At 41.7% G+C, this 24,305-nt stretch overlaps 13 non-coding genes across 13 annotated transcripts; all 13 read left to right on the plus strand.

The window, feature by feature from the left end:
• The first annotated feature begins 390 nt into the window (after positions 1–390).
• On the plus strand, positions 391–462 carry TRNAP-UGG (transfer RNA proline (anticodon UGG)). Its single transcript has one exon. It is a non-coding gene; the product is annotated as a tRNA-Pro (tRNA).
• A 5,066-nt stretch (positions 463–5,528) lies between these two features.
• TRNAV-CAC (transfer RNA valine (anticodon CAC)) lies at positions 5,529–5,601 on the plus strand. Its single transcript has one exon. It is a non-coding gene; the product is annotated as a tRNA-Val (tRNA).
• A 1,980-nt stretch (positions 5,602–7,581) lies between these two features.
• Positions 7,582–7,653, plus strand: TRNAP-UGG (transfer RNA proline (anticodon UGG)). Its single transcript has one exon. It is a non-coding gene; the product is annotated as a tRNA-Pro (tRNA).
• Positions 7,654–7,925: 272 nt separating this feature from the next.
• TRNAV-CAC (transfer RNA valine (anticodon CAC)) lies at positions 7,926–7,998 on the plus strand. Its single transcript has one exon. It is a non-coding gene; the product is annotated as a tRNA-Val (tRNA).
• A 1,980-nt stretch (positions 7,999–9,978) lies between these two features.
• On the plus strand, positions 9,979–10,050 carry TRNAP-UGG (transfer RNA proline (anticodon UGG)). The gene has a single exon. It is a non-coding gene; the product is annotated as a tRNA-Pro (tRNA).
• Positions 10,051–10,322: 272 nt separating this feature from the next.
• On the plus strand, positions 10,323–10,395 carry TRNAV-CAC (transfer RNA valine (anticodon CAC)). The gene has a single exon. It is a non-coding gene; the product is annotated as a tRNA-Val (tRNA).
• Positions 10,396–12,719: 2,324 nt separating this feature from the next.
• On the plus strand, positions 12,720–12,792 carry TRNAV-CAC (transfer RNA valine (anticodon CAC)). Its single transcript has one exon. It is a non-coding gene; the product is annotated as a tRNA-Val (tRNA).
• A 1,980-nt stretch (positions 12,793–14,772) lies between these two features.
• Positions 14,773–14,844, plus strand: TRNAP-UGG (transfer RNA proline (anticodon UGG)). The gene has a single exon. It is a non-coding gene; the product is annotated as a tRNA-Pro (tRNA).
• A 2,325-nt stretch (positions 14,845–17,169) lies between these two features.
• On the plus strand, positions 17,170–17,241 carry TRNAP-UGG (transfer RNA proline (anticodon UGG)). The gene has a single exon. It is a non-coding gene; the product is annotated as a tRNA-Pro (tRNA).
• Positions 17,242–17,513: 272 nt separating this feature from the next.
• On the plus strand, positions 17,514–17,586 carry TRNAV-CAC (transfer RNA valine (anticodon CAC)). The gene has a single exon. It is a non-coding gene; the product is annotated as a tRNA-Val (tRNA).
• A 1,980-nt stretch (positions 17,587–19,566) lies between these two features.
• TRNAP-UGG (transfer RNA proline (anticodon UGG)) lies at positions 19,567–19,638 on the plus strand. Its single transcript has one exon. It is a non-coding gene; the product is annotated as a tRNA-Pro (tRNA).
• A 272-nt stretch (positions 19,639–19,910) lies between these two features.
• Positions 19,911–19,983, plus strand: TRNAV-CAC (transfer RNA valine (anticodon CAC)). Its single transcript has one exon. It is a non-coding gene; the product is annotated as a tRNA-Val (tRNA).
• Positions 19,984–22,307: 2,324 nt separating this feature from the next.
• On the plus strand, positions 22,308–22,380 carry TRNAV-CAC (transfer RNA valine (anticodon CAC)). Its single transcript has one exon. It is a non-coding gene; the product is annotated as a tRNA-Val (tRNA).
• The last annotated feature ends 1,925 nt before the right edge of the window (positions 22,381–24,305 follow it).

Below are 24,305 nucleotides of genomic sequence, written 5' to 3' on the forward strand. Positions count from 1 at the left end.
GCGCCTTGCATTCAGCAGGAAGATCTTTAGCTTGAATCTGTGGCCTAGGTATTCACCTTGGTATTTCTTTTGGCACAAAGTGAAGGAGTATTTGAGAGAAAATGCACAATGTGTTTCTTATGTTGTTATGAACAACTTGTTACTCTTTCTCATTAAGCTTCAGCCACTGCAGAAATATATAAATAAGGGCTGACTTCCTGTAAGACGTGTCCAAAGCTGGGACGGAATAAAAGGAGACACTTGTAAATGATAGTGCTATCGTTTGAGAAAGGGTAAGTTGAGACTGACTTTCATGCGTATTCACAGACCAAGCATCATAAAGATACCAGCATGATCTTCATTGCGGGCTTAGAGCCGGTATTAGCTTTTGAGAGGTAAGAGAATTTTGAGGGCTCGTTGGTCTAGGGGTATGATTCTCGCTTTGGGTGCGAGAGGTCCCGGGTTCAAATCCCGGACGAGCCCTTTTCTTGGTACTCTTTTCAAGTTGTTTTGAAGTTTGCGTTTCAAAACCAACATCAGTTTTTTCTTTGCAGTAGTGGATAATTCTTTGCTAGAGTCTCATGCTTCAGCCCTGCCCAGTCTGAGCTAATACCAAACATCTGGTCTTGCATGGCATGTACGAGCGTTCAGCTAGGGATGTCGGGCAGGTTGCATGAAAGAAATCTAAAGCCAGAGGCCCATGGAATAGCCAGTTCGGAGCAGTTTCATTACAGAAAAATCAACTGTAGGTATCTGTTTCTGTAGTGTAGTGGTTATCAAGTTCGCCTCACACGCGAAAGGTCCCCGGTTCGAAACCGGGCAGAAACAGTTGTTATATTGTGTTGGCTACAATGTTGATAGGTGCCGTTTTGCCATGGAATTGTCCAAGTCCTGAAGATTATTTCATGCAATCTCGTTCCAAGAAAGGGAATTCTCTCAAAACACTAAAGTAATCGGCGTGTGGATGTATCTGTTGGTTCTCAGACCTTGCTTTCAAAAGAGCCCTGTAATCGGTTCACTGCTCACCTAGAACAAGCATTAACATGGAGAATTGTTGGCACCAACAGGAATCTTATTTTAGTGGAGTGTTTCTGGCTTTGAGTGCAGAGGCCCTCGGCTCAATTCCAAGATGATCCTTCTCAAGGTGATGATACAAATGCATTCTCACCTTTACGTTTAATGTCAGAATCATTTATTTCCAGTTGGTGGTGTAAGAATGTTTGCAACAGTATGGCGATTTTTCCTAGCCATGCATGAATGAAAGCATATCACTCGCCTTTAGGTGTTTTTCTAATACATTGATATTTGCATCTTCCTTCCTAGCCTGCATGTTTGACTATCTTACAGGCTGCATGTAATAAGTATCACATCAGGGCCCTTCTTCTACTCAATTCACAACTGTTCTATCACGACATAGATAAGAAAGCTGCATCTGCTTTTGTTGTGTAGTGGTAATCAGGTTTACCTGACGTGTGAAAGCCCCATGCTTTGAAAGTACACAGTAACAAAGAAACCGATGACTTTTATAATAAGGTGTCATGTGTGTCTCTTACTTTGCACAAAAAGTGCCAGAGATGACTTCATTTGCAGTCACTTGAAAAGTAGGGATTCTCCAATAAATGGTAAATGGTTGAAACAAATCTGAAGAAATGCATGACATACCTGTGTGTGTGTGTGTATGCATGTATGTATATATAGGGAGAGAGAGAGCGTCAATATAAACAGACTTTATTTCAATCAAGCTGTCTTTTCTATCCTTCAGGAGCAGAATGTTCTGATCATCAGCGCTCCAGAATGTAGTGTTTTCTTGGCAAGCATCACATATTGTGATGTGTTAGCTAAAAGTTCCATATCCTAGAGACTGATATATTCCTCTGTACTTGTACCTTGGGGATTCATCAAAACCTGGCATCATAAGCAGCTTTCTACTGCCACAGACTGGACAGCGAAACAATTTAAAATATCCCAGAAAAAGAAAATAAGCATGCTTAATCAGAGCTTTCTGGACAGGAAGGACATTTGAGCAAGTGAGGAATAAGCACTGCTTTTGTTAATTTGCATAGGCAGAATAGAGACTTCTGGGAAAAGGCCGAAATTACAGTCACAGAAAATGGCTGCATCTATAGAGAACGCTAAGAAGTGTTGGCAGCTTTTCCTCTGACCCTGGCCACTTTTACAAGCAATCCTATGATAGTCAGCAGGACCCACCCTCAAAAGGAAGGGGCATCCACTTGGACCCTTTCCACCTTTTCTAAATCTCGCCTGATCGAGCCTGATTGAGCACTGATTGAGCAGATAAGCACATGTCATTCTCATTTCAGAAAGGTATTGGTTAGCTTGCTGCTAGCAGCTCAGTTATGTTATGATGTTAGAGGCTATGCAAGGAATGCTTTAGTCCAGCGATATGCAGTTTTTATTGCGCCTTGCATTCAGCAGGAAGATCTTTAGCTTGAATCTGTGGCCTAGGTATTCACCTTGGTATTTCTTTTGGCACAAAGTGAAGGAGTATTTGAGAGAAAATGCACAATGTGTTTCTTATGTTGTTATGAACAACTTGTTACTCTTTCTCATTAAGCTTCAGCCACTGAAGAAATATATAAATAAGGGCTGACTTCCTGTAAGACGTGTCCAAAGCTGGGACGGAATAAAAGGAGACACTTGTAAATGATAGTGCTATCGTTTGAGAAAGGGTAAGTTGAGACTGACTTTCATGCGTATTCACAGACCAAGCATCATAAAGATACCAGCATGATCTTCATTGCGGGCTTAGAGCCGGTATTAGCTTTTGAGAGGTAAGAGGATTTTGAGGGCTCGTTGGTCTAGGGGTATGATTCTTGCTTTGGGTGCGAGAGGTCCCGGGTTCAAATCCCGGACGAGCCCTTTTCTTGGTACTCTTTTCAAGTTGTTTTGAAGTTTGCGTTTCAAAACCAACATCAATTTTTTCTTTGCAGTAGTGGATAATTCTTTGCTAGAGTCTCATGCTTCAGCCCTGCCCAGTCTGAGCTAATACCAAACATCTGGTCTTGCATGGCATGTACGAGCGTTCAGCTAGGGATGTCGGGCAGGTTGCATGAAAGAAATCTAAAGCCAGAGGCCCATGGAATAGCCAGTTCGGAGCAGTTTCATTACAGAAAAATCAACTGTATGTATCTGTTTCTGTAGTGTAGTGGTTATCACGTTCGCCTCACACGCGAAAGGTCCCCGGTTCGAAACCAGGCAGAAACAGTTGTTATATTGTGTTGGCTACAATGTTGATAGGTGCCGTTTTGCCATGGAATTGTCCAAGCCCTGAAGATTATTTCATGCAATCTCGTTCCAAGAAAGGGAATTCTCTCAAAACACTAAAGTAATCGGCGTGTGGATGTATCTGTTGGTTCTCAGACCTTGCTTTCAAAAGAGCCCTGCAATCGGTTCACTGCTCACCTAGAACAAGCATTAACATGGAGAATTGTTGGCACCAACAGGAATCTTATTTTAGTGGAGTGTTTCTGGCTTTGAGTGCAGAGGCCCTCGGCTCAATTCCAAGATGATCCTTCTCAGGGTGATGATACAAATGCATTGTCACCTTTACGTTTAATGTCAGAATCATTTATTTCCAGTTGGTGGTGTAAGAATGTTTGCAACAGTATGGCGATTTTTCCTAGCCATGCATGAATGAAAGCATATCACTCGCCTTTAGGTGTTTTTCTAATACATTGATATTTGCATCTTCCTTCCTAGCCTGCATGTTTGACTATCTTACAGGCTGCATGTAATAAGTATCACATCAGGGCCCTTCTTCTACTCAATTCACAACTGTTCTATCACGACATAGATAAGAAAGCTGCATCTGCTTTTGTTGTGTAGTGGTAATCAGGTTTACCTGACGTGTGAAAGCCCCATGCTTTGAAAGTACACAGTAACAAAGAAACCGATGACTTTTATAAAAAGGTGTCATGTGTGTCTCTTACTTTGCACAAAAAGTGCCAGAGATGACTTCATTTGCAGTCACTTGAAAAGTAGGGATTCTCCAATAAATGGTAAATGGTTGAAACAAATCTGAAGAAATGCATGACATACCTGTGTGTGTGTGTGTATGCATGTATGTATATATAGGGAGAGAGAGAGCGTCAATATAAACAGACTTTATTTCAATCAAGCTGTCTTTTCTATCCTTCAGGAGCAGAATGTTCTGATCATCAGCGCTCCAGAATGTAGTGTTTTCTTGGCAAGCATCACATATTGTGATGTGTTAGCTAAAAGTTCCATATCCTAGAGACTGATATATTCCTCTGTACTTGTACCTTGGGGATTCATCAAAACCTGGCATCATAAGCAGCTTTCTACTGCCACAGACTGGACAGCGAAACAATTTAAAATATCCCAGAAAAAGAAAATAAGCATGCTTAATCAGAGCTTTCTGGACAGGAAGGACATTTGAGCAAGTGAGGAATAAGCACTGCTTTTGTTAATTTGCATAGGCAGAATAGAGACTTCTGGGAAAAGGCCGAAATTACAGTCACAGAAAATGGCTGCATCTATAGAGAACGCTAAGAAGTGTTGGCAGCTTTTCCTCTGACCCTGGCCACTTTTACAAGCAATCCTATGATAGTCAGCAGGACCCACCCTAAAAAGGAAGGGGCATCCACTTGGACCCTTTCCACCTTTTCTAAATCTCGCCTGATCGAGCCTGATTGAGCACTGATTGAGCAGATAAGCACATGTCATTCTCATTTCAGAAAGGTATTGGTTAGCTTGCTGCTAGCAGCTCAGTTATGTTATGATGTTAGAGGCTATGCAAGGAATGCTTTAGTCCAGCGATATGCAGTTTTTATTGCGCCTTGCATTCAGCAGGAAGATCTTTAGCTTGAATCTGTGGCCTAGGTATTCACCTTGGTATTTCTTTTGGCACAAAGTGAAGGAGTATTTAAGAGAAAATGCACAATGTGTTTCTTATGTTGTTATGAACAACTTGTTACTCTTTCTCATTAAGCTTCAGCCACTGAAGAAATATATAAATAAGGGCTGACTTCCTGTAAGACGTGTCCAAAGCTGGGACGGAATAAAAGGAGACACTTGTAAATGATAGTGCTATCGTTTGAGAAAGGGTAAGTTGAGACTGACTTTCATGCGTATTCACAGACCAAGCATCATAAAGATACCAGCATGATCTTCATTGCGGGCTTAGAGCCGGTATTAGCTTTTGAGAGGTAAGAGGATTTTGAGGGCTCGTTGGTCGAGGGGTATGATTCTCGCTTTGGGTGCGAGAGGTCCCGGGTTCAAATCCCGGACGAGCCCTTTTCTTGGTACTCTTTTCAAGTTGTTTTGAAGTTTGCGTTTCAAAACCAACATCAATTTTTTCTTTGCAGTAGTGGATAATTCTTTGCTAGAGTCTCATGCTTCAGCCCTGCCCAGTCTGAGCTAATACCAAACATCTGGTCTTGCATGGCATGTACGAGCGTTCAGCTAGGGATGTCGGGCAGGTTGCATGAAAGAAATCTAAAGCCAGAGGCCCATGGAATAGCCAGTTCGGAGCAGTTTCATTACAGAAAAATCAACTGTAGGTATCTGTTTCTGTAGTGTAGTGGTTATCACGTTCGCCTCACACGCGAAAGGTCCCCGGTTCGAAACCGGGCAGAAACAGTTGTTATATTGTGTTGGCTACAATGTTGATAGGTGCCGTTTTGCCATGGAATTGTCCAAGCCCTGAAGATTATTTCATGCAATCTCGTTCCAAGAAAGGGAATTCTCTCAAAACACTAAAGTAATCGGCGTGTGGATGTATCTGTTGGTTCTCAGACCTTGCTTTCAAAAGAGCCCTGCAATCGGTTCACTGCTCACCTAGAACAAGCATTAACATGGAGAATTGTTGGCACCAACAGGAATCTTATTTTAGTGGAGTGTTTCTGGCTTTGAGTGCAGAGGCCCTCGGCTCAATTCCAAGATGATCCTTCTCAGGGTGATGATACAAATGCATTGTCACCTTTACGTTTAATGTCAGAATCATTTATTTCCAGTTGGTGGTGTAAGAATGTTTGCAACAGTATGGCGATTTTTCCTAGCCATGCATGAATGAAAGCATATCACTCGCCTTTAGGTGTTTTTCTAATACATTGATATTTGCATCTTCCTTCCTAGCCTGCATGTTTGACTATCTTACAGGCTGCATGTAATAAGTATCACATCAGGGCCCTTCTTCTACTCAATTCACAACTGTTCTATCACGACATAGATAAGAAAGCTGCATCTGCTTTTGTTGTGTAGTGGTAATCAGGTTTACCTGACGTGTGAAAGCCCCATGCTTTGAAAGTACACAGTAACAAAGAAACCGATGACTTTTATAAAAAGGTGTCATGTGTGTCTCTTACTTTGCACAAAAAGTGCCAGAGATGACTTCATTTGCAGTCACTTGAAAAGTAGGGATTCTCCAATAAATGGTAAATGGTTGAAACAAATCTGAAGAAATGCATGACATACCTGTGTGTGTGTGTGTATGCATGTATGTATATATAGGGAGAGAGAGAGCGTCAATATAAACAGACTTTATTTCAATCAAGCTGTCTTTTCTATCCTTCAGGAGCAGAATGTTCTGATCATCAGCGCTCCAGAATGTAGTGTTTTCTTGGCAAGCATCACATATTGTGATGTGTTAGCTAAAAGTTCCATATCCTAGAGACTGATATATTCCTCTGTACTTGTACCTTGGGGATTCATCAAAACCTGGCATCATAAGCAGCTTTCTACTGCCACAGACTGGACAGCGAAACAATTTAAAATATCCCAGAAAAAGAAAATAAGCATGCTTAATCAGAGCTTTCTGGACAGGAAGGACATTTGAGCAAGTGAGGAATAAGCACTGCTTTTGTTAATTTGCATAGGCAGAATAGAGACTTCTGGGAAAAGGCCGAAATTACAGTCACAGAAAATGGCTGCATCTATAGAGAACGCTAAGAAGTGTTGGCAGCTTTTCCTCTGACCCTGGCCACTTTTACAAGCAATCCTATGATAGTCAGCAGGACCCACCCTAAAAAGGAAGGGGCATCCACTTGGACCCTTTCCACCTTTTCTAAATCTCGCCTGATCGAGCCTGATTGAGCACTGATTGAGCAGATAAGCACATGTCATTCTCATTTCAGAAAGGTATTGGTTAGCTTGCTGCTAGCAGCTCAGTTATGTTATGATGTTAGAGGCTATGCAAGGAATGCTTTAGTCCAGCGATATGCAGTTTTTATTGCGCCTTGCATTCAGCAGGAAGATCTTTAGCTTGAATCTGTGGCCTAGGTATTCACCTTGGTATTTCTTTTGGCACAAAGTGAAGGAGTATTTGAGAGAAAATGCACAATGTGTTTCTTATGTTGTTATGAACAACTTGTTACTCTTTCTCATTAAGCTTCAGCCACTGAAGAAATATATAAATAAGGGCTGACTTCCTGTAAGACGTGTCCAAAGCTGGGACGGAATAAAAGGAGACACTTGTAAATGATAGTGCTATCGTTTGAGAAAGGGTAAGTTGAGACTGACTTTCATGCGTATTCACAGACCAAGCATCATAAAGATACCAGCATGATCTTCATTGCGGGCTTAGAGCCGGTATTAGCTTTTGAGAGGTAAGAGGATTTTGAGGGCTCGTTGGTCTAGGGGTATGATTCTCGCTTTGGGTGCGAGAGGTCCCGGGTTCAAATCCCGGACGAGCCCTTTTCTTGGTACTCTTTTCAAGTTGTTTTGAAGTTTGCGTTTCAAAACCAACATCAATTTTTTCTTTGCAGTAGTGGATAATTCTTTGCTAGAGTCTCATGCTTCAGCCCTGCCCAGTCTGAGCTAATACCAAACATCTGGTCTTGCATGGCATGTACGAGCGTTCAGCTAGGGATGTCGGGCAGGTTGCATGAAAGAAATCTAAAGCCAGAGGCCCATGGAATAGCCAGTTCGGAGCAGTTTCATTACAGAAAAATCAACTGTAGGTATCTGTTTCTGTAGTGTAGTGGTTATCACGTTCGCCTCACACGCGAAAGGTCCCCGGTTCGAAACCGGGCAGAAACAGTTGTTATATTGTGTTGGCTACAATGTTGATAGGTGCCGTTTTGCCATGGAATTGTCCAAGCCCTGAAGATTATTTCATGCAATCTCGTTCCAAGAAAGGGAATTCTCTCAAAACACTAAAGTAATCGGCGTGTGGATGTATCTGTTGGTTCTCAGACCTTGCTTTCAAAAGAGCCCTGCAATCGGTTCACTGCTCACCTAGAACAAGCATTAACATGGAGAATTGTTGGCACCAACAGGAATCTTATTTTAGTGGAGTGTTTCTGGCTTTGAGTGCAGAGGCCCTCGGCTCAATTCCAAGATGATCCTTCTCAGGGTGATGATACAAATGCATTGTCACCTTTACGTTTAATGTCAGAATCATTTATTTCCAGTTGGTGGTGTAAGAATGTTTGCAACAGTATGGCGATTTTTCCTAGCCATGCATGAATGAAAGCATATCACTCGCCTTTAGGTGTTTTTCTAATACATTGATATTTGCATCTTCCTTCCTAGCCTGCATGTTTGACTATCTTACAGACTGCATGTAATAAGTATCACATCAGGGCCCTTCTTCTACTCAATTCACAACTGTTCTATCACGACATAGATAAGAAAGCTGCATCTGCTTTTGTTGTGTAGTGGTAATCAGGTTTACCTGACGTGTGAAAGCCCCATGCTTTGAAAGTACACAGTAACAAAGAAACCGATGACTTTTATAAAAAGGTGTCATGTGTGTCTCTTACTTTGCACAAAAAGTGCCAGAGATGACTTCATTTGCAGTCACTTGAAAAGTAGGGATTCTCCAATAAATGGTAAATGGTTGAAACAAATCTGAAGAAATGCATGACATACCTGTGTGTGTGTGTGTATGCATGTATGTATATATAGGGAGAGAGAGAGCGTCAATATAAACAGACTTTATTTCAATCAAGCTGTCTTTTCTATCCTTCAGGAGCAGAATGTTCTGATCATCAGCGCTCCAGAATGTAGTGTTTTCTTGGCAAGCATCACATATTGTGATATGTTAGCTAAAAGTTCCATATCCTAGAGACTGATATATTCCTCTGTACTTGTACCTTGGGGATTCATCAAAACCTGGCATCATAAGCAGCTTTCTACTGCCACAGACTGGACAGCGAAACAATTTAAAATATCCCAGAAAAAGAAAATAAGCATGCTTAATCAGAGCTTTCTGGACAGGAAGGACATTTGAGCAAGTGAGGAATAAGCACTGCTTTTGTTAATTTGCATAGGCAGAATAGAGACTTCTGGGAAAAGGCCGAAATTACAGTCACAGAAAATGGCTGCATCTATAGAGAACGCTAAGCAGTGTTGGCAGCTTTTCCTCTGACCCTGGCCACTTTTACAAGCAATCCTATGATAGTCAGCAGGACCCACCCTAAAAAGGAAGGGGCATCCACTTGGACCCTTTCCACCTTTTCTAAATCTCGCCTGATCGAGCCTGATTGAGCACTGATTGAGCAGATAAGCACATGTCATTCTCATTTCAGAAAGGTATTGGTTAGCTTGCTGCTAGCAGCTCAGTTATGTTATGATGTTAGAGGCTATGCAAGGAATGCTTTAGTCCAGCGATATGCAGTTTTTATTGCGCCTTGCATTCAGCAGGAAGATCTTTAGCTTGAATCTGTGGCCTAGGTATTCACCTTGGTATTTCTTTTGGCACAAAGTGAAGGAGTATTTAAGAGAAAATGCACAATGTGTTTCTTATGTTGTTATGAACAACTTGTTACTCTTTCTCATTAAGCTTCAGCCACTGAAGAAATATATAAATAAGGGCTGACTTCCTGTAAGACGTGTCCAAAGCTGGGACGGAATAAAAGGAGACACTTGTAAATGATAGTGCTATCGTTTGAGAAAGGGTAAGTTGAGACTGACTTTCATGCGTATTCACAGACCAAGCATCATAAAGATACCAGCATGATCTTCATTGCGGGCTTAGAGCCGGTATTAGCTTTTGAGAGGTAAGAGGATTTTGAGGGCTCGTTGGTCTAGGGGTATGATTCTCGCTTTGGGTGCGAGAGGTCCCGGGTTCAAATCCCGGACGAGCCCTTTTCTTGGTACTCTTTTCAAGTTGTTTTGAAGTTTGCGTTTCAAAACCAACATCAATTTTTTCTTTGCAGTAGTGGATAATTCTTTGCTAGAGTCTCATGCTTCAGCCCTGCCCAGTCTGAGCTAATACCAAACATCTGGTCTTGCATGGCATGTACGAGCGTTCAGCTAGGGATGTCGGGCAGGTTGCATGAAAGAAATCTAAAGCCAGAGGCCCATGGAATAGCCAGTTCGGAGCAGTTTCATTACAGAAAAATCAACTGTAGGTATCTGTTTCTGTAGTGTAGTGGTTATCACGTTCGCCTCACACGCGAAAGGTCCCCGGTTCGAAACCGGGCAGAAACAGTTGTTATATTGTGTTGGCTACAATGTTGATAGGTGCCGTTTTGCCATGGAATTGTCCATGCCCTGAAGATTATTTCATGCAATCTCGTTCCAAGAAAGGGAATTCTCTCAAAACACTAAAGTAATCGGCGTGTGGATGTATCTGTTGGTTCTCAGACCTTGCTTTCAAAAGAGCCCTGCAATCGGTTCACTGCTCACCTAGAACAAGCATTAACATGGAGAATTGTTGGCACCAACAGGAATCTTATTTTAGTGGAGTGTTTCTGGCTTTGAGTGCAGAGGCCCTCGGCTCAATTCCAAGATGATCCTTCTCAGGGTGATGATACAAATGCATTGTCACCTTTACGTTTAATGTCAGAATCATTTATTTCCAGTTGGTGGTGTAAGAATGTTTGCAACAGTATGGCGATTTTTCCTAGCCATGCATGAATGAAAGCATATCACTCGCCTTTAGGTGTTTTTCTAATACATTGATATTTGCATCTTCCTTCCTAGCCTGCATGTTTGACTATCTTACAGGCTGCATGTAATAAGTATCACATCAGGGCCCTTCTTCTACTCAATTCACAACTGTTCTATCACGACATAGATAAGAAAGCTGCATCTGCTTTTGTTGTGTAGTGGTAATCAGGTTTACCTGACGTGTGAAAGCCCCATGCTTTGAAAGTACACAGTAACAAAGAAACCGATGACTTTTATAAAAAGGTGTCATGTGTGTCTCTTACTTTGCACAAAAAGTGCCAGAGATGACTTCATTTGCAGTCACTTGAAAAGTAGGGATTCTCCAATAAATGGTAAATGGTTGAAACAAATCTGAAGAAATGCATGACATACCTGTGTGTGTGTGTGTATGCATGTATGTATATATAGGGAGAGAGAGAGCGTCAATATAAACAGACTTTATTTCAATCAAGCTGTCTTTTCTATCCTTCAGGAGCAGAATGTTCTGATCATCAGCGCTCCAGAATGTAGTGTTTTCTTGGCAAGCATCACATATTGTGATGTGTTAGCTAAAAGTTCCATATCCTAGAGACTGATATATTCCTCTGTACTTGTACCTTGGGGATTCATCAAAACCTGGCATCATAAGCAGCTTTCTACTGCCACAGACTGGACAGCGAAACAATTTAAAATATCCCAGAAAAAGAAAATAAGCATGCTTAATCAGAGCTTTCTGGACAGGAAGGACATTTGAGCAAGTGAGGAATAAGCACTGCTTTTGTTAATTTGCATAGGCAGAATAGAGACTTCTGGGAAAAGGCCGAAATTACAGTCACAGAAAATGGCTGCATCTATAGAGAACGCTAAGAAGTGTTGGCAGCTTTTCCTCTGACCCTGGCCACTTTTACAAGCAATCCTATGATAGTCAGCAGGACCCACCCTAAAAAGGAAGGGGCATCCACTTGGACCCTTTCCACCTTTTCTAAATCTCACCTGATCGAGCCTGATTGAGCACTGATTGAGCAGATAAGCACATGTCATTCTCATTTCAGAAAGGTATTGGTTAGCTTGCTGCTAGCAGCTCAGTTATGTTATGATGTTAGAGGCTATGCAAGGAATGCTTTAGTCCAGCGATATGCAGTTTTTAATGCGCCTTGCATTCAGCAGGAAGATCTTTAGCTTGAATCTGTGGCCTAGGTATTCACCTTGGTATTTCTTTTGGCACAAAGTGAAGGAGTATTTAAGAGAAAATGCACAATGTGTTTCTTATGTTGTTATGAACAACTTGTTACTCTTTCTCATTAAGCTTCAGCCACTGAAGAAATATATAAATAAGGGCTGACTTCCTGTAAGACGTGTCCAAAGCTGGGACGGAATAAAAGGAGACACTTGTAAATGATAGTGCTATCGTTTGAGAAAGGGTAAGTTGAGACTGACTTTCATGCGTATTCACAGACCAAGCATCATAAAGATACCAGCATGATCTTCATTGCGGGCTTAGAGCCGGTATTAGCTTTTGAGAGGTAAGAGGATTTTGAGGGCTCGTTGGTCTAGGGGTATGATTCTCGCTTTGGGTGCGAGAGGTCCCGGGTTCAAATCCCAGACGAGCCCTTTTCTTGGTACTCTTTTCAAGTTGTTTTGAAGTTTGCGTTTCAAAACCAACATCAATTTTTTCTTTGCAGTAGTGGATAATTCTTTGCTAGAGTCTCATGCTTCAGCCCTGCCCAGTCTGAGCTAATACCAAACATCTGGTCTTGCATGGCATGTACGAGCGTTCAGCTAGGGATGTCGGGCAGGTTGCATGAAAGAAATCTAAAGCCAGAGGCCCATGGAATAGCCAGTTCGGAGCAGTTTCATTACAGAAAAATCAACTGTAGGTATCTGTTTCTGTAGTGTAGTGGTTATCACGTTCGCCTCACACGCGAAAGGTCCCCGGTTCGAAACCGGGCAGAAACAGTTGTTATATTGTGTTGGCTACAATGTTGATAGGTGCCGTTTTGCCATGGAATTGTCCAAGCCCTGAAGATTATTTCATGCAATCTCGTTCCAAGAAAGGGAATTCTCTCAAAACACTAAAGTAATCGGCGTGTGGATGTATCTGTTGGTTCTCAGACCTTGCTTTCAAAAGAGCCCTGCAATCGGTTCACTGCTCACCTAGAACAAGCATTAACATGGAGAATTGTTGGCACCAACAGGAATCTTATTTTAGTGGAGTGTTTCTGGCTTTGAGTGCAGAGGCCCTCGGCTCAATTCCAAGATGATCCTTCTCAGGGTGATGATACAAATGCATTGTCACCTTTACGTTTAATGTCAGAATCATTTATTTCCAGTTGGTGGTGTAAGAATGTTTGCAACAGTATGGCGATTTTTCCTAGCCATGCATGAATGAAAGCATATCACTCGCCTTTAGGTGTTTTTCTAATACATTGATATTTGCATCTTCCTTCCTAGCCTGCATGTTTGACTATCTTACAGGCTGCATGTAATAAGTATCACATCAGGGCCCTTCTTCTACTCAATTCACAACTGTTCTATCACGACATAGATAAGAAAGCTGCATCTGCTTTTGTTGTGTAGTGGTAATCAGGTTTACCTGACGTGTGAAAGCCCCATGCTTTGAAAGTACACAGTAACAAAGAAACCGATGACTTTTATAAAAAGGTGTCATGTGTGTCTCTTACTTTGCACAAAAAGTGCCAGAGATGACTTCATTTGCAGTCACTTGAAAAGTAGGGATTCTCCAATAAATGGTAAATGGTTGAAACAAATCTGAAGAAATGCATGACATACCTGTGTGTGTGTGTGTATGCATGTATGTATATATAGGGAGAGAGAGAGCGTCAATATAAACAGACTTTATTTCAATCAAGCTGTCTTTTCTATCCTTCAGGAGCAGAATGTTCTGATCATCAGCGCTCCAGAATGTAGTGTTTTCTTGGCAAGCATCACATATTGTGATGTGTTAGCTAAAAGTTCCATATCCTAGAGACTGATATATTCCTCTGTACTTGTACCTTGGGGATTCATCAAAACCTGGCATCATAAGCAGCTTTCTACTGCCACAGACTGGACAGCGAAACAATTTAAAATATCCCAGAAAAAGAAAATAAGCATGCTTAATCAGAGCTTTCTGGACAGGAAGGACATTTGAGCAAGTGAGGAATAAGCACTGCTTTTGTTAATTTGCATAGGCAGAATAGAGACTTCTGGGAAAAGGCCGAAATTACAGTCACAGAAAATGGCTGCATCTATAGAGAACGCTAAGAAGTGTTGGCAGCTTTTCCTCTGACCCTGGCCACTTTTACAAGCAATCCTATGATAGTCAGCAGGACCCACCCTAAAAAGGAAGGGGCATCCACTTGGACCCTTTCCACCTTTTCTAAATCTCGCCTGATCGAGCCTGATTGAGCACTGATTGAGCAGATAGGCACATGTCATTCTCATTTCAGAAAGGTATTGGTTAGCTTGCTGCTAGCAGCTCAGTTATGTTATGATGTTAGAGGCTATGCAAGGAATGCTTTAGTCCAGCGATATGCAGTTTTTATTGCGCCTTGCATTCAGCAGGAAGATCTTTAGCTTGAATCTGTGGCCTAGGTATTCACCTTGGTATTTCTTTTGGCACAAAGTGAAGGAGTATTTGAGAGAAAATGCACAATGTGTTTCTTATGTTGTTATGAACAACTTGTTACTCTTTCTCATTAAGCTTCAGCCACTGCAGAAATATATAAATAAGGGCTGACTTCCTGTAAGACGTGTCCAAAGCTGGGACGGAATAAAAGGAGACACTTGTAAATGATAGTGCTATCGTTTGAGAAAGGGTAAGTTGAGACTGACTTTCATGCGTATTCACAGACCAAGCATCATAAAGATACCAGCATGATCTTCATTGCGGGCTTAGAGCCGGTATTAGCTTTTGAGAGGTAAGAGAATTTTGAGGGCTCGTTGGTCTAGGGGTATGATTCTCGCTTTGGGTGCGAGAGGTCCCGGGTTCAAATCCCGGACGAGCCCTTTTCTTGGTACTCTTTTCAAGTTGTTTTGAAGTTTGCGTTTCAAAACCAACATCAATTTTTTCTTTGCAGTAGTGGATAATTCTTTGCTAGAGTCTCATGCTTCAGCCCTGCCCAGTCTGAGCTAATACCAAACATCTGGTCTTGCATGGCATGTACGAGCGTTCAGCTAGGGATGTCGGGCAGGTTGCATGAAAGAAATCTAAAGCCAGAGGCCCATGGAATAGCCAGTTCGGAGCAGTTTCATTACAGAAAAATCAACTGTAGGTATCTGTTTCTGTAGTGTAGTGGTTATCAAGTTCGCCTCACACGCGAAAGGTCCCCGGTTCGAAACCGGGCAGAAACAGTTGTTATATTGTGTTGGCTACAATGTTGATAGGTGCCGTTTTGCCATGGAATTGTCCAAGTCCTGAAGATTATTTCATGCAATCTCGTTCCAAGAAAGGGAATTCTCTCAAAACACTAAAGTAATCGGCGTGTGGATGTATCTGTTGGTTCTCAGACCTTGCTTTCAAAAGAGCCCTGTAATCGGTTCACTGCTCACCTAGAACAAGCATTAACATGGAGAATTGTTGGCACCAACAGGAATCTTATTTTAGTGGAGTGTTTCTGGCTTTGAGTGCAGAGGCCCTCGGCTCAATTCCAAGATGATCCTTCTCAAGGTGATGATACAAATGCATTCTCACCTTTACGTTTAATGTCAGAATCATTTATTTCCAGTTGGTGGTGTAAGAATGTTTGCAACAGTATGGCGATTTTTCCTAGCCATGCATGAATGAAAGCATATCACTCGCCTTTAGGTGTTTTTCTAATACATTGATATTTGCATCTTCCTTCCTAGCCTGCATGTTTGACTATCTTACAGGCTGCATGTAATAAGTATCACATCAGGGCCCTTCTTCTACTCAATTCACAACTGTTCTATCACGACATAGATAAGAAAGCTGCATCTGCTTTTGTTGTGTAGTGGTAATCAGGTTTACCTGACGTGTGAAAGCCCCATGCTTTGAAAGTACACAGTAACAAAGAAACCGATGACTTTTATAATAAGGTGTCATGTGTGTCTCTTACTTTGCACAAAAAGTGCCAGAGATGACTTCATTTGCAGTCACTTGAAAAGTAGGGATTCTCCAATAAATGGTAAATGGTTGAAACAAATCTGAAGAAATGCATGACATACCTGTGTGTGTGTGTGTATGCATGTATGTATATATAGGGAGAGAGAGAGCGTCAATATAAACAGACTTTATTTCAATCAAGCTGTCTTTTCTATCCTTCAGGAGCAGAATGTTCTGATCATCAGCGCTCCAGAATGTAGTGTTTTCTTGGCAAGCATCACATATTGTGATGTGTTAGCTAAAAGTTCCATATCCTAGAGACTGATATATTCCTCTGTACTTGTACCTTGGGGATTCATCAAAACCTGGCATCATAAGCAGCTTTCTACTGCCACAGACTGGACAGCGAAACAATTTAAAATATCCCAGAAAAAGAAAATAAGCATGCTTAATCAGAGCTTTCTGGACAGGAAGGACATTTGAGCAAGTGAGGAATAAGCACTGCTTTTGTTAATTTGCATAGGCAGAATAGAGACTTCTGGGAAAAGGCCGAAATTACAGTCACAGAAAATGGCTGCATCTATAGAGAACGCTAAGAAGTGTTGGCAGCTTTTCCTCTGACCCTGGCCACTTTTACAAGCAATCCTATGATAGTCAGCAGGACCCACCCTAAAAAGGAAGGGGCATCCACTTGGACCCTTTCCACCTTTTCTAAATCTCGCCTGATCGAGCCTGATTGAGCACTGATTGAGCAGATAAGCACATGTCATTCTCATTTCAGAAAGGTATTGGTTAGCTTGCTGCTAGCAGCTCAGTTATGTTATGATGTTAGAGGCTATGCAAGGAATGCTTTAGTCCAGCGATATGCAGTTTTTATTGCGCCTTGCCTTCACCAGGAAGATCTTTAGCTTGAATCTGTGGCCTAGGTATTCACCTTGGTATTTCTTTTGGCACAAAGTGAAGGAGTATTTGAGAGAAAATGCACAATGTGTTTCTTATGTTGTTATGAACAACTTGTTACTCTTTCTCATTAAGCTTCAGCCACTGCAGAAATATATAAATAAGGGCTGACTTCCTGTAAGACGTGTCCAAAGCTGGGACGGAATAAAAGGAGACACTTGTAAATGATAGTGCTATCGTTTGAGAAAGGGTAAGTTGAGACTGACTTTCATGCGTATTCACAGACCAAGCATCATAAAGATACCAGCATGATCTTCATTGCGGGCTTAGAGCCGGTATTAGCTTTTGAGAGGTAAGAGGATTTTGAGGGCTCGTTGGTCTAGGGGTATGATTCTCGCTTTGGGTGCGAGAGGTCCCGGGTTCAAATCCCGGACGAGCCCTTTTCTTGGTACTCTTTTCAAGTTGTTTTGAAGTTTGCGTTTCAAAACCAACATCAATTTTTTCTTTGCAGTAGTGGATAATTCTTTGCTAGAGTCTCATGCTTCAGCCCTGCCCAGTCTGAGCTAATACCAAACATCTGGTCTTGCATGGCATGTACGAGCGTTCAGCTAGGGATGTCGGGCAGGTTGCATGAAAGAAATCTAAAGCCAGAGGCCCATGGAATAGCCAGTTCGGAGCAGTTTCATTACAGAAAAATCAACTGTAGGTATCTGTTTCTGTAGTGTAGTGGTTATCACGTTCGCCTCACACGCGAAAGGTCCCCGGTTCGAAACCGGGCAGAAACAGTTGTTATATTGTGTTGGCTACAATGTTGATAGGTGCCGTTTTGCCATGGAATTGTCCATGCCCTGAAGATTATTTCATGCAATCTCGTTCCAAGAAAGGGAATTCTCTCAAAACACTAAAGTAATCGGCGTGTGGATGTATCTGTTGGTTCTCAGACCTTGCTTTCAAAAGAGCCCTGCAATCGGTTCACTGCTCACCTAGAACAAGCATTAACATGGAGAATTGTTGGCACCAACAGGAATCTTATTTTAGTGGAGTGTTTCTGGCTTTGAGTGCAGAGGCCCTCGGCTCAATTCCAAGATGATCCTTCTCAGGGTGATGATACAAATGCATTGTCACCTTTACGTTTAATGTCAGAATCATTTATTTCCAGTTGGTGGTGTAAGAATGTTTGCAACAGTATGGCGATTTTTCCTAGCCATGCATGAATGAAAGCATATCACTCGCCTTTAGGTGTTTTTCTAATACATTGATATTTGCATCTTCCTTCCTAGCCTGCATGTTTGACTATCTTACAGGCTGCATGTAATAAGTATCACATCAGGGCCCTTCTTCTACTCAATTCACAACTGTTCTATCACGACATAGATAAGAAAGCTGCATCTGCTTTTGTTGTGTAGTGGTAATCAGGTTTACCTGACGTGTGAAAGCCCCATGCTTTGAAAGTACACAGTAACAAAGAAACCGATGACTTTTATAAAAAGGTGTCATGTGTGTCTCTTACTTTGCACAAAAAGTGCCAGAGATGACTTCATTTGCAGTCACTTGAAAAGTAGGGATTCTCCAATAAATGGTAAATGGTTGAAACAAATCTGAAGAAATGCATGACATACCTGTGTGTGTGTGTGTATGCATGTATGTATATATAGGGAGAGAGAGAGCGTCAATATAAACAGACTTTATTTCAATCAAGCTGTCTTTTCTATCCTTCAGGAGCAGAATGTTCTGATCATCAGCGCTCCAGAATGTAGTGTTTTCTTGGCAAGCATCACATATTGTGATGTGTTAGCTAAAAGTTCCATATCCTAGAGACTGATATATTCCTCTGTACTTGTACCTTGGGGATTCATCAAAACCTGGCATCATAAGCAGCTTTCTACTGCCACAGACTGGACAGCGAAACAATTTAAAATATCCCAGAAAAAGAAAATAAGCATGCTTAATCAGAGCTTTCTGGACAGGAAGGACATTTGAGCAAGTGAGGAATAAGCACTGCTTTTGTTAATTTGCATAGGCAGAATAGAGACTTCTGGGAAAAGGCCGAAATTACAGTCACAGAAAATGGCTGCATCTATAGAGAACGCTAAGAAGTGTTGGCAGCTTTTCCTCTGACCCTGGCCACTTTTACAAGCAATCCTATGATAGTCAGCAGGACCCACCCTAAAAAGGAAGGGGCATCCACTTGGACCCTTTCCACCTTTTCTAAATCTCACCTGATCGAGCCTGATTGAGCACTGATTGAGCAGATAAGCACATGTCATTCTCATTTCAGAAAGGTATTGGTTAGCTTGCTGCTAGCAGCTCAGTTATGTTATGATGTTAGAGGCTATGCAAGGAATGCTTTAGTCCAGCGATATGCAGTTTTTAATGCGCCTTGCATTCAGCAGGAAGATCTTTAGCTTGAATCTGTGGCCTAGGTATTCACCTTGGTATTTCTTTTGGCACAAAGTGAAGGAGTATTTAAGAGAAAATGCACAATGTGTTTCTTATGTTGTTATGAACAACTTGTTACTCTTTCTCATTAAGCTTCAGCCACTGAAGAAATATATAAATAAGGGCTGACTTCCTGTAAGACGTGTCCAAAGCTGGGACGGAATAAAAGGAGACACTTGTAAATGATAGTGCTATCGTTTGAGAAAGGGTAAGTTGAGACTGACTTTCATGCGTATTCACAGACCAAGCATCATAAAGATACCAGCATGATCTTCATTGCGGGCTTAGAGCCGGTATTAGCTTTTGAGAGGTAAGAGAATTTTGAGGGCTCGTTGGTCTAGGGGTATGATTCTCGCTTTGGGTGCGAGAGGTCCCGGGTTCAAATCCCGGACGAGCCCTTTTCTTGGTACTCTTTTCAAGTTGTTTTGAAGTTTGCGTTTCAAAACCAACATCAATTTTTTCTTTGCAGTAGTGGATAATTCTTTGCTAGAGTCTCATGCTTCAGCCCTGCCCAGTCTGAGCTAATACCAAACATCTGGTCTTGCATGGCATGTACGAGCGTTCAGCTAGGGATGTCGGGCAGGTTGCATGAAAGAAATCTAAAGCCAGAGGCCCATGGAATAGCCAGTTCGGAGCAGTTTCATTACAGAAAAATCAACTGTAGGTATCTGTTTCTGTAGTGTAGTGGTTATCACGTTCGCCTCACACGCGAAAGGTCCCCGGTTCGAAACCGGGCAGAAACAGTTGTTATATTGTGTTGGCTACAATGTTGATAGGTGCCGTTTTGCCATGGAATTGTCCATGCCCTGAAGATTATTTCATGCAATCTCGTTCCAAGAAAGGGAATTCTCTCAAAACACTAAAGTAATCGGCGTGTGGATGTATCTGTTGGTTCTCAGACCTTGCTTTCAAAAGAGCCCTGCAATCGGTTCACTGCTCACCTAGAACAAGCATTAACATGGAGAATTGTTGGCACCAACAGGAATCTTATTTTAGTGGAGTGTTTCTGGCTTTGAGTGCAGAGGCCCTCGGCTCAATTCCAAGATGATCCTTCTCAGGGTGATGATACAAATGCATTGTCACCTTTACGTTTAATGTCAGAATCATTTATTTCCAGTTGGTGGTGTAAGAATGTTTGCAACAGTATGGCGATTTTTCCTAGCCATGCATGAATGAAAGCATATCACTCGCCTTTAGGTGTTTTTCTAATACATTGATATTTGCATCTTCCTTCCTAGCCTGCATGTTTGACTATCTTACAGGCTGCATGTAATAAGTATCACATCAGGGCCCTTCTTCTACTCAATTCACAACTGTTCTATCACGACATAGATAAGAAAGCTGCATCTGCTTTTGTTGTGTAGTGGTAATCAGGTTTACCTGACGTGTGAAAGCCCCATGCTTTGAAAGTACACAGTAACAAAGAAACCGATGACTTTTATAAAAAGGTGTCATGTGTGTCTCTTACTTTGCACAAAAAGTGCCAGAGATGACTTCATTTGCAGTCACTTGAAAAGTAGGGATTCTCCAATAAATGGTAAATGGTTGAAACAAATCTGAAGAAATGCATGACATACCTGTGTGTGTGTGTGTATGCATGTATGTATATATAGGGAGAGAGAGAGCGTCAATATAAACAGACTTTATTTCAATCAAGCTGTCTTTTCTATCCTTCAGGAGCAGAATGTTCTGATCATCAGCGCTCCAGAATGTAGTGTTTTCTTGGCAAGCATCACATATTGTGATGTGTTAGCTAAAAGTTCCATATCCTAGAGACTGATATATTCCTCTGTACTTGTACCTTGGGGATTCATCAAAACCTGGCATCATAAGCAGCTTTCTACTGCCACAGACTGGACAGCGAAACAATTTAAAATATCCCAGAAAAAGAAAATAAGCATGCTTAATCAGAGCTTTCTGGACAGGAAGGACATTTGAGCAAGTGAGGAATAAGCACTGCTTTTGTTAATTTGCATAGGCAGAATAGAGACTTCTGGGAAAAGGCCGAAATTACAGTCACAGAAAATGGCTGCATCTATAGAGAACGCTAAGAAGTGTTGGCAGCTTTTCCTCTGACCCTGGCCACTTTTACAAGCAATCCTATGATAGTCAGCAGGACCCACCCTAAAAAGGAAGGGGCATCCACTTGGACCCTTTCCACCTTTTCTAAATCTCACCTGATCGAGCCTGATTGAGCACTGATTGAGCAGATAAGCACATGTCATTCTCATTTCAGAAAGGTATTGGTTAGCTTGCTGCTAGCAGCTCAGTTATGTTATGATGTTAGAGGCTATGCAAGGAATGCTTTAGTCCAGCGATATGCAGTTTTTAATGCGCCTTGCATTCAGCAGGAAGATCTTTAGCTTGAATCTGTGGCCTAGGTATTCACCTTGGTATTTCTTTTGGCACAAAGTGAAGGAGTATTTAAGAGAAAATGCACAATGTGTTTCTTATGTTGTTATGAACAACTTGTTACTCTTTCTCATTAAGCTTCAGCCACTGAAGAAATATATAAATAAGGGCTGACTTCCTGTAAGACGTGTCCAAAGCTGGGACGGAATAAAAGGAGACACTTGTAAATGATAGTGCTATCGTTTGAGAAAGGGTAAGTTGAGACTGACTTTCATGCGTATTCACAGACCAAGCATCATAAAGATACCAGCATGATCTTCATTGCGGGCTTAGAGCCGGTATTAGCTTTTGAGAGGTAAGAGGATTTTGAGGGCTCGTTGGTCTAGGGGTATGATTCTCGCTTTGGGTGCGAGAGGTCCCGGGTTCAAATCCCAGACGAGCCCTTTTCTTGGTACTCTTTTCAAGTTGTTTTGAAGTTTGCGTTTCAAAACCAACATCAATTTTTTCTTTGCAGTAGTGGATAATTCTTTGCTAGAGTCTCATGCTTCAGCCCTGCCCAGTCTGAGCTAATACCAAACATCTGGTCTTGCATGGCATGTACGAGCGTTCAGCTAGGGATGTCGGGCAGGTTGCATGAAAGAAATCTAAAGCCAGAGGCCCATGGAATAGCCAGTTCGGAGCAGTTTCATTACAGAAAAATCAACTGTAGGTATCTGTTTCTGTAGTGTAGTGGTTATCACGTTCGCCTCACACGCGAAAGGTCCCCGGTTCGAAACCGGGCAGAAACAGTTGTTATATTGTGTTGGCTACAATGTTGATAGGTGCCGTTTTGCCATGGAATTGTCCAAGCCCTGAAGATTATTTCATGCAATCTCGTTCCAAGAAAGGGAATTCTCTCAAAACACTAAAGTAATCGGCGTGTGGATGTATCTGTTGGTTCTCAGACCTTGCTTTCAAAAGAGCCCTGCAATCGGTTCACTGCTCACCTAGAACAAGCATTAACATGGAGAATTGTTGGCACCAACAGGAATCTTATTTTAGTGGAGTGTTTCTGGCTTTGAGTGCAGAGGCCCTCGGCTCAATTCCAAGATGATCCTTCTCAGGGTGATGATACAAATGCATTGTCACCTTTACGTTTAATGTCAGAATCATTTATTTCCAGTTGGTGGTGTAAGAATGTTTGCAACAGTATGGCGATTTTTCCTAGCCATGCATGAATGAAAGCATATCACTCGCCTTTAGGTGTTTTTCTAATACATTGATATTTGCATCTTCCTTCCTAGCCTGCATGTTTGACTATCTTACAGGCTGCATGTAATAAGTATCACATCAGGGCCCTTCTTCTACTCAATTCACAACTGTTCTATCACGACATAGATAAGAAAGCTGCATCTGCTTTTGTTGTGTAGTGGTAATCAGGTTTACCTGACGTGTGAAAGCCCCATGCTTTGAAAGTACACAGTAACAAAGAAACCGATGACTTTTATAAAAAGGTGTCATGTGTGTCTCTTACTTTGCACAAAAAGTGCCAGAGATGACTTCATTTGCAGTCACTTGAAAAGTAGGGATTCTCCAATAAATGGTAAATGGTTGAAACAAATCTGAAGAAATGCATGACATACCTGTGTGTGTGTGTGTATGCATGTATGTATATATAGGGAGAGAGAGAGCGTCAATATAAACAGACTTTATTTCAATCAAGCTGTCTTTTCTATCCTTCAGGAGCAGAATGTTCTGATCATCAGCGCTCCAGAATGTAGTGTTTTCTTGGCAAGCATCACATATTGTGATGTGTTAGCTAAAAGTTCCATATCCTAGAGACTGATATATTCCTCTGTACTTGTACCTTGGGGATTCATCAAAACCTGGCATCATAAGCAGCTTTCTACTGCCACAGACTGGACAGCGAAACAATTTAAAATATCCCAGAAAAAGAAAATAAGCATGCTTAATCAGAGCTTTCTGGACAGGAAGGACATTTGAGCAAGTGAGGAATAAGCACTGCTTTTGTTAATTTGCATAGGCAGAATAGAGACTTCTGGGAAAAGGCCGAAATTACAGTCACAGAAAATGGCTGCATCTATAGAGAACGCTAAGAAGTGTTGGCAGCTTTTCCTCTGACCCTGGCCACTTTTACAAGCAATCCTATGATAGTCAGCAGGACCCACCCTAAAAAGGAAGGGGCATCCACTTGGACCCTTTCCACCTTTTCTAAATCTCGCCTGATCGAGCCTGATTGAGCACTGATTGAGCAGATAGGCACATGTCATTCTCATTTCAGAAAGGTATTGGTTAGCTTGCTGCTAGCAGCTCAGTTATGTTATGATGTTAGAGGCTATGCAAGGAATGCTTTAGTCCAGCGATATGCAGTTTTTATTGCGCCTTGCATTCAGCAGGAAGATCTTTAGCTTGAATCTGTGGCCTAGGTATTCACCTTGGTATTTCTTTTGGCACAAAGTGAAGGAGTATTTGAGAGAAAATGCACAATGTGTTTCTTATGTTGTTATGAACAACTTGTTACTCTTTCTCATTAAGCTTCAGCCACTGCAGAAATATATAAATAAGGGCTGACTTCCTGTAAGACGTGTCCAAAGCTGGGACGGAATAAAAGGAGACACTTGTAAATGATAGTGCTATCGTTTGAGAAAGGGTAAGTTGAGACTGACTTTCATGCGTATTCACAGACCAAGCATCATAAAGATACCAGCATGAT

Source organism: Triturus cristatus, chromosome 8 (assembly GCF_964204655.1).
Source record: "Triturus cristatus chromosome 8, aTriCri1.1, whole genome shotgun sequence".
NCBI classification, from domain to species: Eukaryota; Metazoa; Chordata; class Amphibia; order Caudata; family Salamandridae; genus Triturus; species Triturus cristatus.